Genomic DNA, 15854 nt, shown 5'->3' with positions numbered 1-15854 from the left:
GCATCAGTGCCCACTCTTCCTCCCGCACACTGGCTCCTGGCTTTCCAAGTGGGAGCTTCTATTGCCGCCTCTCCTTCACCTCAGCCCGGTTCATCAGGTATTATTTTCCACCTCACTCGGCATCTGCAGCAAGTCCTAATTTTGTATCAGATGCAATTTTCTTAATGTACTCTTAACATCTTCACTAATGACCAGGAGAGATATCAAAGTAATAGCTGCCCTAATTCTCAGTGGTACATCTCCCCGAGATGGGCTGAGTATCCCATCACCTTGCCTTTTGTCTGTGGCCCTTTGGTGAGGGACTCTGCCCATGTGGCTCACCGCCAAGGCGATTTGCCTTCAATTGCTGAGCCACAGTGCCCAGTTTTTTATGGTTCTGTAGCTTCATTACATGGAGAGGTTCCATTCTCTTTCCCTATGAAGCCAGAGTGATTATTCCTCCTCTAACCCTCCTCCTCTTACCCCGAGCAATTCAGCTGGTCTGCCCTGGTTTGGCCTTTATGAGCTCAATTCTGGTGCATTGCTCATGATTCCATTACTTCGAGTCTATGGTTGATGATTTTTCCTTTCCTTTTCCTTTTTTAAAACAATAGTACAATGTGAAAAATGACAAATTTCATCAAACGTCCTTTTTATTTTGGTTTATAAGATGCTGAGTAATTGGTATAAGGGTTGATCCTCTTGCCTGCTTCTTGGAAGAAGGGGAGGAAGGGTATTGAATTGGAACGCAAGACCGCTGACTTCAAATCCCACCTTGATACACTGTTTGACTTTGGATGTATCACTTCCCTTTGATGGGCCACCATTCTCCTACCTTTTAAATGGAGGTGTTAAGACTGGATGGACTCTCTTCCTGCACCAAATTCCATGATCTTATGATTTACTCTAAGCAAGAGAAGGTTGGAACTTAAATAACTGTTCTCTCTGAAATTGAGTTGGAAGGCATAGGGCCATTCTCCTGTGCAGTCCTTTCCAATATATACAAAGACATTATCCTGTACCAATGAACAAGAATCCTGCCTCTTACAGGACCCTTGATGGTCCAAAAGTGGATCCAGTGATCTTGCTGCTGGGAGCTGGTGAGTCTCAGACACCCAGAATCCTCTGCTGGGTGGAGTGCTCACTTTTCTGACCATAATTGACCTTGGTCTTATCATCAGAGGGGAGATTTAGAGCTGATGGGGATCTTAGAGGTCACCTATTTTACATATAAAGAAACTGAGGTGCAGAGAGATTGATATGTCCCAAATTACAAAATAATAACAAAAATTTTAATTATAACTAGCATTTAAAATGTACAAAGCCTTTTCACAAGTCAGGGAGGCAGGTACCATTATTATATCCATTTTACAAATGAGGAAAGTGAAACACAGAGAAGTTAAACACCTTGCTCAGAGTCACACAGATAGTAAGCTAAGGAACTTATGTTTTTCTGATTCCCACATCATGACACTGCACTGTGCCACTTAATTATCTCAAGCATCTCAAGTCTCCTCCTTCGATTCCAAATCCAGTACTCTTTTCCCTGTGTCACACTATCTCACCCTTCCTGATGTCCCTTTTTTCTTGCCTTCTTAATGGATAGAGCAATGGGCTTAGAGTCAGGAAGAACTGACCTCATTAATTGTGTGACCCTGGGCAATTCACTTCAGCTGTATGCCTCAGTTTACTTATCTGTAAAATGGGGATAATAATAATAATCCTATCTCTCAGAGTTGTGAAGATAAAATGAAATAATATTTGTAGTGCTAAGCACAATTCTGGCATACAGTAGATGCTTTGTAAATGGTTATTTTGCCTTTCCTGTCCCCCCAAACTCCGAATCTCAGATGTACAGATTTAATTTCGTGGAGACCCCACGCCCTCAATCATAACTTGGATCAGTACTAACCTTGGAATCAGATGCTCCTTGTGTAGGGTGTTAGAAACCATTCAACCCAAGATACCCATTTACTTCAACAAATGTGAAGAGTGAGGTTCAAAGAAGGAAATGAGTTTTCTGACACTGTTTCACACTGATTCCTTTGCTATTACTAGATTCCTAGGAAATATGAAGCAGCTAGGTGGTCCAGTGGATAGAGCACAGAATCTACTTTCAGGAAGACCTGAGTTCAAATCTTAGCTCAGATCTATATCAGGAACATCAGCTGGGACAATCTCTATCTGACTCAGTGTCCTCATCTATAAAATGGGGAAAATAATACCTCCCAAGGTTATGGTGAGGATAAAAGGTGAAGTTTTTAAAGCTTTGCAAGCCCAAAGTATTATATAAATGCTAGTTATGATGTGATTATTCCTTTGATTCTCTACTTTAACTATCCAGCCATATCCGCTTATTTGGAGAGCATAATGGGCACTTAACAAATGCTTCTTGAAATAGACTGGAATTTCAACTTCTTAGATAGGACCATAGTTCACAGAATGCAGAGCCTAGAGTTATTTTCCTAAGTTCAAATCCAATCTCAGACACTAGCTGTGTGACCTGTTTGCCTCAGTTTCCTCATCTGTAAAATGATCTGGGGAAGGAAATGGCCAATCACTCCTGTATCTTTGCCAAGAAAACTCCACATGGAGTCATGAAGAGGTGGACAAGACTGAAAAATGACTGAACCTCAAAAAGACTTCTTTGGCATCTCATTGGTACAATTTATATTTTAGAGTTAGAAGGTGGAGGGATGTTCAAATTATGTCAAATATGTTGGACTTCAACCCCACATCAGCCCCACTCAGGACAAACTGATCACCTGAAATCTCATCATGCTGATTGGCTCAGTTTTTAATATTCTCAACTCCTTAGTAGCTTCTCTCCTCTGACTGGGGGGCTGGGGGCTATAGTGGGGTGGGGCTCTAAGCTCCTTCCAAAATCTATCTTTACAGATCACTCTAAATATCCCCAACTTTCCAGGCAACTCTACCTTCCCCCAGCAACTCTGCTTGATTTGAACTCCATGGAACATCACCCCTATGCTGGTTATTCCCCCTACCCTTTTTTCAGCTTTCTGTGTGTTTTCTTCCCCCATTAGATTATAAGCTCCTTGAGGGCAAGGGTTATGTTTCTTTTTCCTAAGAGCATTCCCGGTACTTACACAGTGCTGGATGCTTAATTGATGTTAAAGGACAGAAATGAATTGAATCAAAGGTGGCCAGTTATTAAAATTATAATATAAATTCACAAATCCAATTCTACAACCTTTACCACCATCTCAAAAAGGGGGTATGGTAGAATATTATTGCACCCTAAGTAACAGCATATATAAGGAATCTAGAGAAATGTGAAAAGTTATAAAGAACCAAGAGACCCAGATCTGTTTGCTCAAAGGCTCAAACTCTTTATTTCTGCTACTAAAGAGGTCAAGGTTGCTGGATCTATTGAACTTGAGATTTTTGAGGTTCAGTAGAGTGGAAGCTGATTGGATGCCTTCATTCATTCTGGTATCTATATGGCAAGTGCTTAGGAATAGGGAGTCAACAGGATGCCCAAGGAAACATGAACAGACAATAACTGATCAAGCTTTTATACCAGTTGATGATGGAAATGAGCCTGTAGCTGTCCCTGTTTAGGCCAGGAGAGCTAAAGAGAAGTGGGGAGGGAATAAAAAGAGAGTAGAGAGGGGAAAGAAGGAAGGAAGAAGATAGGAGAAAATAGGGAGAGAGGAAGGAATAAGGAGGAGGGGGAGGAAGGAGGAAGAGAAGGAGAAGGAGAAGGAGAAGGAAGGAGGAGAAGGAGGAGGAGGAAGAGAAAGGGAGGAAAGGAAGGAGGGAGGAAAGAAAGAAGAGAGGGAGGGAAGAAAGAAAGGAGAAAGGAAAAGAAGAAAAAAAGGGAAAAATGAAAGAAAATTGATGTAGAATCAAAAAAGTAGAATCAAGAGAAATTTTACACACATACACACATACACACACACACACACACACACACACACTCACTTATACATACTACCATAATATAACTGAGAACAACACTGAACTCAGATTAAATGGCATGACCAATCTTGGTCCCAGAAGATAGACAGCAAGACATATTTTGTCCTCCTGGGAGAGAGATGGGAAATGATGGGTAGATATTGTTACACACAGTGTCAGAGACTGTCACTAAATCATTTTTGCTAAACTGCTTTTTTTTTGTCAAAAGGCAGGGTTAAGAGTTGGGAGATTACTGAAAAACAGCTATGGTTTGAAAAACAAAGGCTAAATTAATAAAATTTTTTAAAGTCAGTTATTAATTACATGCAATTGATTATTTGACTAAAGTAAACATGTATTCTGTATTTTTTGATGCCTGTTGTTTTTATATCATGTTCTTTTAAAAAAAATGTTAAATCCCACCCTCTTCCCTCAGTAAGCCTTTCCTCATGGCAGAAATTTAAAAAGAAATGGAAAGAAAAGGGAGATCAACAAAATCAAACAACTCATCAAATGGTCTAATTGTAAATATAATCCTCAATACCCATAGCCTTCTACCTTTGCCACAAAGGAAAAGAATTCAATATATATTTTGAAAATTGTTTCCATGCATATGTGTTTGGAGCTAGCTTTTATAGGTTGACATATACATGCTATTATGACTTTTGAGCTATTAAAAGTCACAGTGTGTCATTATACACAACCAGTCAACCAGCCAACAAAAATTTATTTAATACTCAGTATATTTCAGGAACTATGCTAAGCACTGAGAATACAAAGATCAATGATTGTTCTCTGTCCTCAAGGTGCTCACATTCTAAAGGAGAAGGCAATATGTGAAAGGAAACTAAAGGAAGAGAGGAAAAGGAAGATACTTAACCTGGTGAAGGGGCTTATTGGAGAAATTCAGAGTGTAGCCTGATAAGAAAAAAATGGCTGATCTGGACACCTTCCCTAATTGGAAATTCTGAGAGGAGTCATGGCCAAGGGGTGTTTGGGGGAGGTGTGAATTGACAACAGCCAAGATTTATCAGCTCTTTGTATTACAATATTATTTTGGAGATTGTTGTTATCACTATAATACAAGCATAATTTGTGTACTCAGGGAGCCCTATCAAGCTCACCTACCACACAGACATTTGAGATAGATTTATGTGAAACTGTAGGTGTAGAACCATTAAAAACTCATTAGGTCTTTCAGTAGTAGAAATGCAGCATCGTTTATTAAATATCCCCTCTCTTTATATTAATATGCCTAAATATCAATGGGAATAGAAAAGCATTCTTTTACTCCTACTTAGCCCCCAATACAGAGAATAACATAAATCAAGTTGTGAAAATGCAATTATAGACCGACACTGCCATTTACCTAGAGGGATTTGACCCAACTCCCAGCTCTGTACTCAACATTTGCCTGGCTAAAGCCTAAAGACAAAATTAAAAACGTGATAGCTGCAAGAGGCATTTTGAAAGATTTTTATAGATGTTGATATAAAATATCAAAATATAATGTTATAGTCACCATGGGACACACGGTCTGACATTTCACACTCTGAGAGAGCTTCCAGGCCTAGTACATCACTGAATAAAAAGTCTATTCCACTATAGCACTTAAATAAAGATTGTAATAATCTAACAGGTTTTTCTCTAAGATTTTCTTACTCAAATGTCCTTCTCTTGACCATGGGAGGTTCTAGGATCAGCAGAGCCCCAGATCTTGAATACTACAGGTGAGAGAAATAAAGTTGAGAGAGAGGCTGAGTTGCCCATGGTCATACAGCTAGTAAATATTTACAGTAAGATTTGAACTCGAACTTTTTCCTCCATCCATTATGTCCCCTAGCTATCAGGGCAATTACTCTCATTCTGTAGCTGCCCCTCTCCTCAGCACCAAAAGCAAAGGATTCTGGGCAGCAAGGGTTAGCATGGTAGTAAAAAAGCCTAATTATGATGGGCTGTGGTCCCTACCAATGACCAATCAGTCAAATGAATTTCTATGCCCTAGGATGAGCTTAGATTAAAAGCTCACCCAGATTCCAAGGTCATTTCCCACACTCCGAGTCCTAAGTTTAAAGCTCCTCCGGAATTTTTGCTGTCTTTTCAAATATTTAGCCAATAATGGAGCAGGCAACTCCTTTGCCCACTCAAAGGAAAATGATAACAGGGGACTTGGACTCAAACTACACAGTTCCTAGAACTCTTGAGTCAAAGTAGCTCTTTTATTCTGTAGATGGCTCCCCAGATTTAGAGTAGTGCGCTCAGAGCTGCTTGGTAGATGCTTTATTGTTTTATTATGCATTGTGATCTTGTTATTGAACATTGACTTTATCAATTCTATACTAAGATGAAAAATCAAGCCTATTTATTGTGGTGGAAAACCAAATCCATTAAGTCACGGTCATAAAGCTAGTGTTCACTAGAATTCAACATATTCTAAGGAAGCAAAACTTCCTTTACAGTAGGGTAAGGGCTCAGAGCTAATTTTGACTGGCTACTTCTACCAACGCATATCCTTTGACAATGATTCAGACAAAATATATGAATAAGTGAAATATAAAAGATAGATGACTCTCCCATATTTCTAGAGAATATAGCACTAATCTAGTATTTCTGCCCAAAGGGACATATAAAAACAACTACGGTAGGTGTGGGACTCTCCAGTGAACATGGGTCAGCACCCTTTGGTGCTTCAATGACATTACATGTTATAGTTTGACCTGCTTGAGAATAGCCAAACTGTCTTTTTCTTAAACAGATTTGTGATCTCACTGATTTGGAAATATTTTCTGGACTACAGCTCACAACTCATATTCGTTTGCCCACCCATCCTTTGTCGCTATTGTCTATGTCCTCTGCCACAGAAGGTCCAAATAATGTCAGAAACCTTCCTTTATTTCCTATGACTTCACAAAATAGCCTATGTGGACTTCTATTAATAGTCTAAAATTTTTAGCTTTTCTTGGTTGCTGTTTCATATTGTTGATTTAATATTGCATCAGTAGTTTTCCTTAATTCCTAAAGTTCTTTTACACACAACTTCCCCATTCTATACTTTTATAGTTGACATTTTTTAACCTTATAATAAATAATAAATATATATATATTATATTATATACTATAAATATAATAAATAATAAACTAAAATAATAAATAAATAATAAATTAAAAATTTTAAAAAAATAATGTAGATCTTTAAGTTTTACTAGTATTATTCCATTTTATCTTCACAACAAGTCCGATGAAGTAGCAAGTTATTCCTATTTTATAGACAGGAAATAGAGGCAGATAGAGGTAAAGACATTTGCCCAGGACCACAGAGCTGGTATATGTCTAAGGCAGGATTTGAGCTCAGGCCTTCCTGACTACAAGTTCAGTGCTCTGTGCATTGAGCCACTTAGCAAACAAACATGTTTCAGACTTTACTAACATAAGATGAGGAATGAAATGACATACACACATTTATACTGAAATTGTAGGTGGACTGGAAACACAAGTAGTTCATTGTTTATCTTAATTTTATGCCTCTTTCCTGAAATGTCTTCATCTCTTTTTTCCCATCTATTCAAGTCCTTCAAGGGATAAATTCTTGTTTCTTACATGAAGACTTTATTGACTTCTCTAGACCTCAAAGACATCTCACTGTGTCTCTGTTTCCCTCCCTTCCTATCTCTTATCTTTCTCCTTCCCATCTCTCTCTCTCTTAATCATCTTTATCTCCTCTTGCTCTCTGTGTGTCTTCCTGCATCTCTTACCCTCCAAATTCAGGACTTCATTATGTATAGCATTACACTATAAGCCAATATCTTATTTGGCTTATTTGGCTACCCTGAACGTGTACTAGTCCCCTCTGACTAGACTGACTAGATCTTAAGACTCCTGATGGTAGAGGTCACATTCCCCACAGTCCTAGCACAGATATAATAGGCAATCAAGAAACACTTATTACAGATTTTGAACTGGAAGGGATTTTTAAATCTATCCACTTCAACCTTTTTATTTTACAGATGATGAATGATGTCTGAAAACATTAAAAAAAATGATATGCCTAGGCTCAAACAGGTTGTAATGAATCAATAAATGAACAAGTATTTTAAGGTGCCTACTATGTATCTGGAACTACCCTGGAATACATTTTTTTACATTATTTTATGCAGAATAAAAATACAAAGAATGAAAACATCTCTATTCTCCAAGAATTTACAGGACATTGCTGAGATTTGAACTCAGGTCCTCTGGCTATAAATCCAACACATTTTACACCACAGATCAGTTATTGACTGAATAACTAATGTGAGCAACTAGTATGTTCTACTTGTGCCATTGCCAGTCAAAGAAAATGAGGCTACATTTCACCTAGTGCTACTGAGTACAACCTGCCCTAGATTAAAATGTAATTGGGAAATATTTAACAAAATAAATAAATACATTAGAATATATATAACTTTAATGTGTGGTTTTTCTAAGTTAATATGTGGCCTTGGAGAGACTTATATATGATTTAATGGCCCATTTTATTTGAACTTGGCTTCAGTAGTTTAGAGATATAGGAACATATGGCTGTAGTAGTTATGATACCTATTAGAAACACTCGACCCACATATTCATGGGTTGAGGTTTCAAATCTGTTTAGCAAACTTTGCCAACACATCAGGGATACAATTGCCCCTGCCCTAAGAATGATAAAGCCTATAAAGTCCTTTATATACAGTATTTTTATTAGAACTTTACAACAACTCTGAAAACTGAGGTTCAGAGACCTGCCTATATTCCTGAAAGATAAGTATCAAGGGCGAGATTTGAACACATGACTCTCCAACGTCATATCTTTGAATCATTCTACTTTCACTAGAGCACATTCTCCTAAAGATAGACTAACCACTCTCCTTGGTTTGAGACACAATCAAAAGCTACAAGGATTAAAAATTGATTAGTGCAAAATAGAAATTATGTCCCCATGATGGTCAGAAGATATGAGAATACTGAAAACCAAAGAGTTTTGAAAAGAAACCTGATCAATCGCTTTAAGAATTAGTAATAATCGCTAACATTTATATTGTACTTTCAGGTTTCCAATGTACTTTACGAAGGAAAGGAAAGATAGAGAATGACTTCAGTGAGATATTTTGGAAAAACCCAAAGAGAACAGAAGGAAATTCTGAAGGGGATACAGGTAAGCAGAGCAATTTTGTGACTATGTGATCAAATTGATAAATATATTTTTTAAAAGTATGAAGCAGAAAAGTTCAGAATTTCACAGATAATCCACTTTTCGATTCTTTGTATGTTGAAAATTTCAAGTTTGTTGATGCTTAAGTTCACAATTTTAAAAAATTATTTAAAATGCAGGGAAATAAAGATCACAAAATTCCCAAACTTTGGGGTTAGAAGGAGTTGCAGCAGGCTCTTGGTTCAATACCCTCCCAAAGCATAAGGATCCCTGTTGTAGTTTCCCTGATAGAGCACTAGCACTTAGCCCCATAATCTTTCTATTTGTCCAGGATCACACAGCTATACACATTGTCTGAGGTTGGATTTGAATCTAGTGCCTTTCTGAATGCATGAATGAACAAATGAATAAATGACTCATCCGAGCTTTTCCTTAGACATTTCCCCATGACTAGGAACTCTCAGTTTTGAACATCAACACTTTTGATTCTTACACAGCCTGAATTGTTAGAGAGTTCTTTCTTATAATAAATTGAAATCTGTCTCCCTGTCACTTTCACCTATTGCTCCTGAATGTGCCATCTGGGACCATGCACAACAAGTCTAATCCCTCTTCCATATGGCAGCACTTAAAATACTTGTAAACTATTTTCATGTCCCTCCTAAGTCTTCAATCATGCAGCTAGACATCTTCACTGCCCTCACCTGCTCTTTATCGGACTTGAATTCTAGCTACTTTATCATCTTGGTTGGCCTGGTCTAAGTATTTTTCAATCTGTCAAAAATATGGCATCCAGAAATGACAAAATTCTGCAGGTGGGAACTAACCAGGCCAAGTGACATGGGGTCCCCACTTCCCTAGATTCAGTTCCACATTCATTAAGTAACGACTAAAAAGATAGCCAGTAGTCAAAGAGCTGGCCCTGGGGTCGGGAAGATCTGAATTCAAATCTATTGGAAGGGGTTAAGTGACTTTCTTAGAGCCACAAAGCTAATAAATGTGAGACTGGCTTTGAATTAGGATCCTGATTAGATTCAGAGCACCTGGCTCCTTAAGTATCTGTGAAGGCAACTGGAGGAGATATTGATGCAGACACTTCCATTTAAAATTGTTTGATCTATTTCCTTTTCATTTTACTCTGTGTATGATAAACCATATCACCTTAATGCGGTCAGACTGAATTTTATAATGCAATGGAGCAAGAACTAAGAGAGGGAAATCAATGTAAAGTAGGGGGCTTTGAGCTAGGTCCAGATAGCAGAATCTACATTTTAATATTTTTAAGCAAGATTCCATTTCATCTCCTATATTAATTTCAGACCTGTCTAGGAAAGATTAGCCCAAATTACTGTGGGGGAAAGCAGCCTAGGAGCACCCTCTGGTGGCCGGCAGGCTTAGTCAGTCAACAAACATTTAACCCAGCTGGCTCTGGAGGGGAAAGTGAGATAGATGACCTTGCCCAGCCCTCCCTCCTTCAAATCCTATTCACTTGCATCTCATGGCATCACCTCCTTGATGTCATGGACCTTTTTGGGACAAAAAACAACAATATGTTCCAGATAAATCCTGTTGTTTTTAAGTCTAGTCTGACTCTTCCTGACCTCATTTGGGGTTTTCTTGGTAAAGAGACTGGAGTGGTTTTCCATTTCTTTTTCCAGTTCCTTTTACAGGGGAAGTAAGGCAAACAAAATTAGGTGACTGGTCCAGGGCCACGTAGCTAATAAGTGTCCAAGTCTACACTTCCCTAATTCTAAACCCCACCAAATCTCCACTGTGCTACTTAGGAAAATAAAAATAAAAACTCATTACTTCTTAGAGAAACTGAACACATCACTTAGCTAATAATTCAACTAGAGCACCACTGGGTGGACAACTCAGATATTGCACTCCCTTGCTGGATAAATAATACATTGCCATGTTGTAGTCTGTTAAGTTTCGGGAAAACAGCACTTTAGGGAGACATGCTAAGGTCCTTAAATGGGGAAATCCAGTGTTATAAATGTCACTATAGTTAATAATGTAGTTGTAACTATAATAATAATATATAATAACTACAGTTAATAACAATATAGTTGTAACTATAACAATAATATATGATAACTATAGTTAATAATGTAGGTGTAACTATATAGTTGTGTAACACAGTTGTAACTATGATAATAATCTATGATAACTATAGTTAATAACAATATAGTTGTAACTATATAGTTGTATAACATAGTTGTAGCTATAATAATAATCTATAATAACTACAGTTAATAACAATATAGTTGTAACTATATAGTTGTATAACATAGTTGTAACTATGATAATAATCTATGATAGCTACAGTTAATAACATAGTTGTAACTATAGTGTATAACATAGTTGTAGCTATAATAATAATCTATAATAACTACAGTTAATAACAATATAGTTTGTAACTATATAGTTGTATAACATAATTGTAACTATAACAAAATATACAACTATAGTTATATAACATAATTGTAACTATAATAATATAACTACAGTTAATAACAATATAGTTGTAACTATATAGTTGTATAACATAGTTGTAACTATAACAATAATATATAACTACAGCTAATAATATAGTTGTAACTATTACAGTTGTATAACATAGTTGTAACTATAACAATAATATGTAATAACTACAGCTAGCAACAATATAGTTGTAACTATACAATTGTATAACATAATTATAACTATAATAATCTATGATAACTACAGTTAATAACAATATAGTTGTATAACATAGTTGTAACTATAGTAATAATCTATGATAACTACAGCTAATAACAATAAAGCTATAACCGTATAGTGGTATAATCTAGTTGTAACCATAATAATAAATAACTATAGTTAATAACAACAATAATAAATAAACAAGCTATTTGCAACGAAAAGCCAGAATTATAGAAATAAAAAATAATCCTTGCATGAGCTCACAGCTCTTTTTCATGGTACCTGGGAAGCCCTCATCTAAAGCCCTGATTCCAAACCCAGGCAGCCCGTCCTCTAAGCCACCCCTAAGTACTTTGACAAAAAAAAAAACCAAAAAAAAAAACAACCCACCCATGCTTTGCTAAAAGCTCCCTGCAGCTGTGTCTGGGGTGGGCTCTGGGGTGGGGGTGGGTCGCTTCCCTTGACAAAGAAGGGAGAAATCATTCCTGGGACTGCGAGATGATTTCTGACAGTTAGAAAAGAGAAAGCCGGAATTGTTGTTGCTACAATTAGGAGATCATCAAAGCCTCATTTTGCTCCTCAGCATTTTGTTTTGTGCCCACGCGGGGCCCTTTCCAATTCAGTGCCGGCGGCTGATGAATAACTCCCACGAACAAAGGGTCTTTTCAGGCCCAGTGCCCATCATTATTAGAGGCCAGTTGCATAACTGTCACTGAGGACTAGTGTTCGCAGGGCTAGTTCTAAATTCGGTTATTCACAGCCTTCCTAGCTCAATATTATTGCTTAACTGTGATCATTTTCTAATTATCCTAATAATACCTATTAAATAATACCTATTAAATCACTTGAACTGGATAAGCACAGGCAGACTCAAATACAACTTAACCTAATAAGCATTGGTCATTCATTAAGCAACAGGGTACCTTTTTGTGGGGGTAAGAATAGAATATGAAACCACAGAAGAGCACTGTTATGTCCCAAATGTTATTAGAAGTTAGACTATATTAATTCTCCCGCCTGCTTGGCAGCCCTGCATTCGGAGGGCCAGCAAGGCCATGTCACCCTACGGATCCCTCTGCTTCAGCTGCCTCTCTGCCTCCGCCCAGACCAATTCCCACAGAAAGGGCCCATAAACTTAACAGAAGGAATTAAATTACTAAGGATGTAAAGGGAATGAGCTGAATCAATCTTCCAGCTGATGAGATTCGGCCAGAGCGTGGAGGCAGCTGTCAGAGCACAGCTGCAAAACAGATTGGGTGTTCTTTCCCTTACACCCTACTCAACACTCCCCTTCTGCTACACAGAGGAGCCTGGGAAGGGGACACTTTTTAAAAAATCAGGTTTCTATCATGAAAATTCAATGCAATCTATAGAGGCGACTGATCTTTCTTTCTTCCAGGATAGCAATTAAGATGCTGCTTTAATGAGAGTAGATCCTTTAGGACAAACGGAAAAAAAAAAAAGGTTTAATTAGTCTAGTTTACATGCCTTCTCTGTGACCTCTGTTCTAGAAAAATGGGTTCTCCTGCAATTTTGAGGATGGTAAGTTTCCAGATGCCATCATCAGGGATTTCTTACTTGTTTGATCCTAGATTTAGAGAGCCAACCTCTTCATTTTACTGGTAAGTAAACTGGGGTCCAGAGGGATGAAATGAGTTTTTCTAAAATTAATAATGGAGATAATAATAATAGCTGGCATTTATAGAATGCTTTGATGTTTGCAAAAATGCTGAACAGGTATTATCTCGTTTTACCATCACAACTCTACAGGGCAGAGTTATTATTATAATACTATTATTATCCCCATTTTATAAATGAGGAAACTGAGGTAGACAGAAGATAAATGATATGCCCTAGCTCACACAGCTAGGAAGTGTCTGGGCAGGATTTGAATCCAAGAATTCTAGAACTCTATCCATTGGGTCACCCAGCCAGCTGCTAGAGTTAGATAGGCAGAAAATGGCAGAACTGAGATTTGAAGCCAAGTTCTTAAATTCCAAATTGCTCTTTCCATTGTACCACAGGAAACTTGGGAGGTTAAAGGCATTGGCTTTAACTCAAATGGACAGAGGATTATAAAATCATCTGATATTCAAAGCCCTTTATAACTTAGACTCCATCCTCTCCAAAACTTTCCAGTCTTCTTAGACCTTACAACCCCTCTCTGTTCACCCTTCCCCAATGCCCCAAATACCCTGCAATCCAACTACTGGTCTTTTGGCTGTTCTGTGAACAAGACCTTCCATCACTTGGCTCCCAGAATTTTATCTGGTTGCCCCCCAATATATACAACACTTTCCCTCCTCATCTCTTCTTCTTGGCTTCCCTGGCTTTCTTCAAGTGCCAAATAACATCCCATCTTCTATGGGAAGTCTTTCCCAATTCCTCTTCATTCTAGCATCTTCCTTTTCTTAATTTACAATATATAGCATGTGCGCAGCTTGTTCGTCCATACTTGACGGTGTTCCCCCTTTAGATTGTAAGCTTCTTGAAGGCAAGGACTATTTTGACTGTCTTTGTATCCCCAGCACTCAGTAAGCATTTAGTAGGTACTTACTAACATTGAACCTTTGTTACTAGTGTAGAACATGATCAAGAGACATAAATTTGTTTTGTGAATATTCATTTCTGGTGGATAAATCTGAGCTATTAGAAGAGAAATCCATCAAATATTTATCAGCACTCATATTTTAAGCCTTAAAGTAATTTCAATGTAATAACTAATAATGACATCTTGTTTTATAGTTAAGAAACATTTAATGGCCATAACTCTCATGGGATGCTCACAACCACCCTGTGAAGAAGTTAGAGCAGGGATGATTATAGATATGGAAAATAAGACTCAGGGACATTCTTTCCCAGTGTCACATAAATAGTCAATGGTAGAAAGATGAGATGTGAGTTCAGATCTTCTCACTCCAAAGAGCTCCCTCTGATGCACCCCACAGATTATATCAGTATTAGAATTCAGGTTCTCTGACTCTTTGATAAGTTAATCAGTCAATAAAAATATGTGAAGTACCTACTGTGTGTCTGAATCTTCTTTTGAACGACAGAAATATGGACATAGAGATGTAATTTGATTCTTATTACAGCCTTAAGGGACATCAAAATCCCCATTTTAAGCTTAGTTGTGACACATGAGAAAAGTACTAAATGGACTCACAGGAGAGATTCTGACAATCTAGGAAACTGAGATCTTGGCTGGGGAAATGACTCACTTAAGGTTACACAACTAGCAAATTGATACCCTGTGTACTACAATGGTTTTAATGCAAGTCTCTTTTCTTATTCTTAACTCTGATCTTTATATCCAGGTAAAATAAATTTTTTTCTTCCTTCCTCTCTCCCTCCCTCTTTTCTTCCTTCCTTCCTCTATCTCCCTATCTCTCCCTTCCTCCTCTTTCTTTCTTCCCTTCCTCCCTGTCTCTCTCCATCCCTTCCATTCTTCTTTCCTTCCTCCTTCCCTTCTTTCCTCCATCTCTCCTTTTCTCCCTCCTCGCTGCCATCTTTCCCTCCTCTCTTCCTTCTTTTCTTCCTCCTTTCTTCTCTTTCTTCCTTCCTCCCTTTCTCTCTTCTCTCCCCCTCCTCTAATCTTTCTTTCTTTTCCTTCCTTTTCCTTTCTTCCTTCCTCCCTCTCTTCCTTTCTCCTTCCCTTTTTTCCCTCCCACCTCCCTGTTTCCTTCTCTTCCTTCTTTTCTTCCTCCCTTCCTCCTTTCCTCCCTCCCTCTCTATTGCTATTGAGCAGACATATCTATTGTAAATATTAGCAGGTACCTGCACCCACACATTCATTAGCTCAGAGCTACCCAGACAGATGGACTGGGGGGCAGGAAGTCACAAAGGGTCAGTTCACAAGTGTCAGACTACATGGTATTTTCAGAATTGCTTGGATGCTCAGCTCCAACCCGGCCATACCTCTCCGTGTCTTGGGGCCTTTTTGTTCCTTGCCTTAATCATCCCCTAATCCCATTACCAACAGCCTTGCAGAGAGCTTCCCCACCAGTTCGCCGAGGACCGGCCCGTTGCCCCAGCAGTAACTCGGTTAGGAGGCCAGGACACAGGCCCATTTGGCCGGCAATCTGAAGTCAGTCTTGCC

At 38.1% G+C, this 15854-nt stretch overlaps 1 protein-coding gene across 6 annotated transcripts in view; it reads right to left on the bottom strand.

The window, feature by feature from the left end:
• MICAL2 (microtubule associated monooxygenase, calponin and LIM domain containing 2) overlaps nt 1-15854 on the bottom strand; it is a 304056-nt gene that overhangs the window by 17503 nt on the left and 270699 nt on the right. The gene's annotated exons all lie outside the window — the stretch shown is intronic.

Source organism: Sminthopsis crassicaudata, chromosome 6, assembly GCF_048593235.1.
Source record: "Sminthopsis crassicaudata isolate SCR6 chromosome 6, ASM4859323v1, whole genome shotgun sequence".
In the NCBI taxonomy this organism is placed as follows: domain Eukaryota; kingdom Metazoa; phylum Chordata; class Mammalia; order Dasyuromorphia; family Dasyuridae; genus Sminthopsis; species Sminthopsis crassicaudata.
Note: the sequence above shows the minus strand (reverse complement) of the source record. Positions and strands in the feature narration are given on the sequence as shown.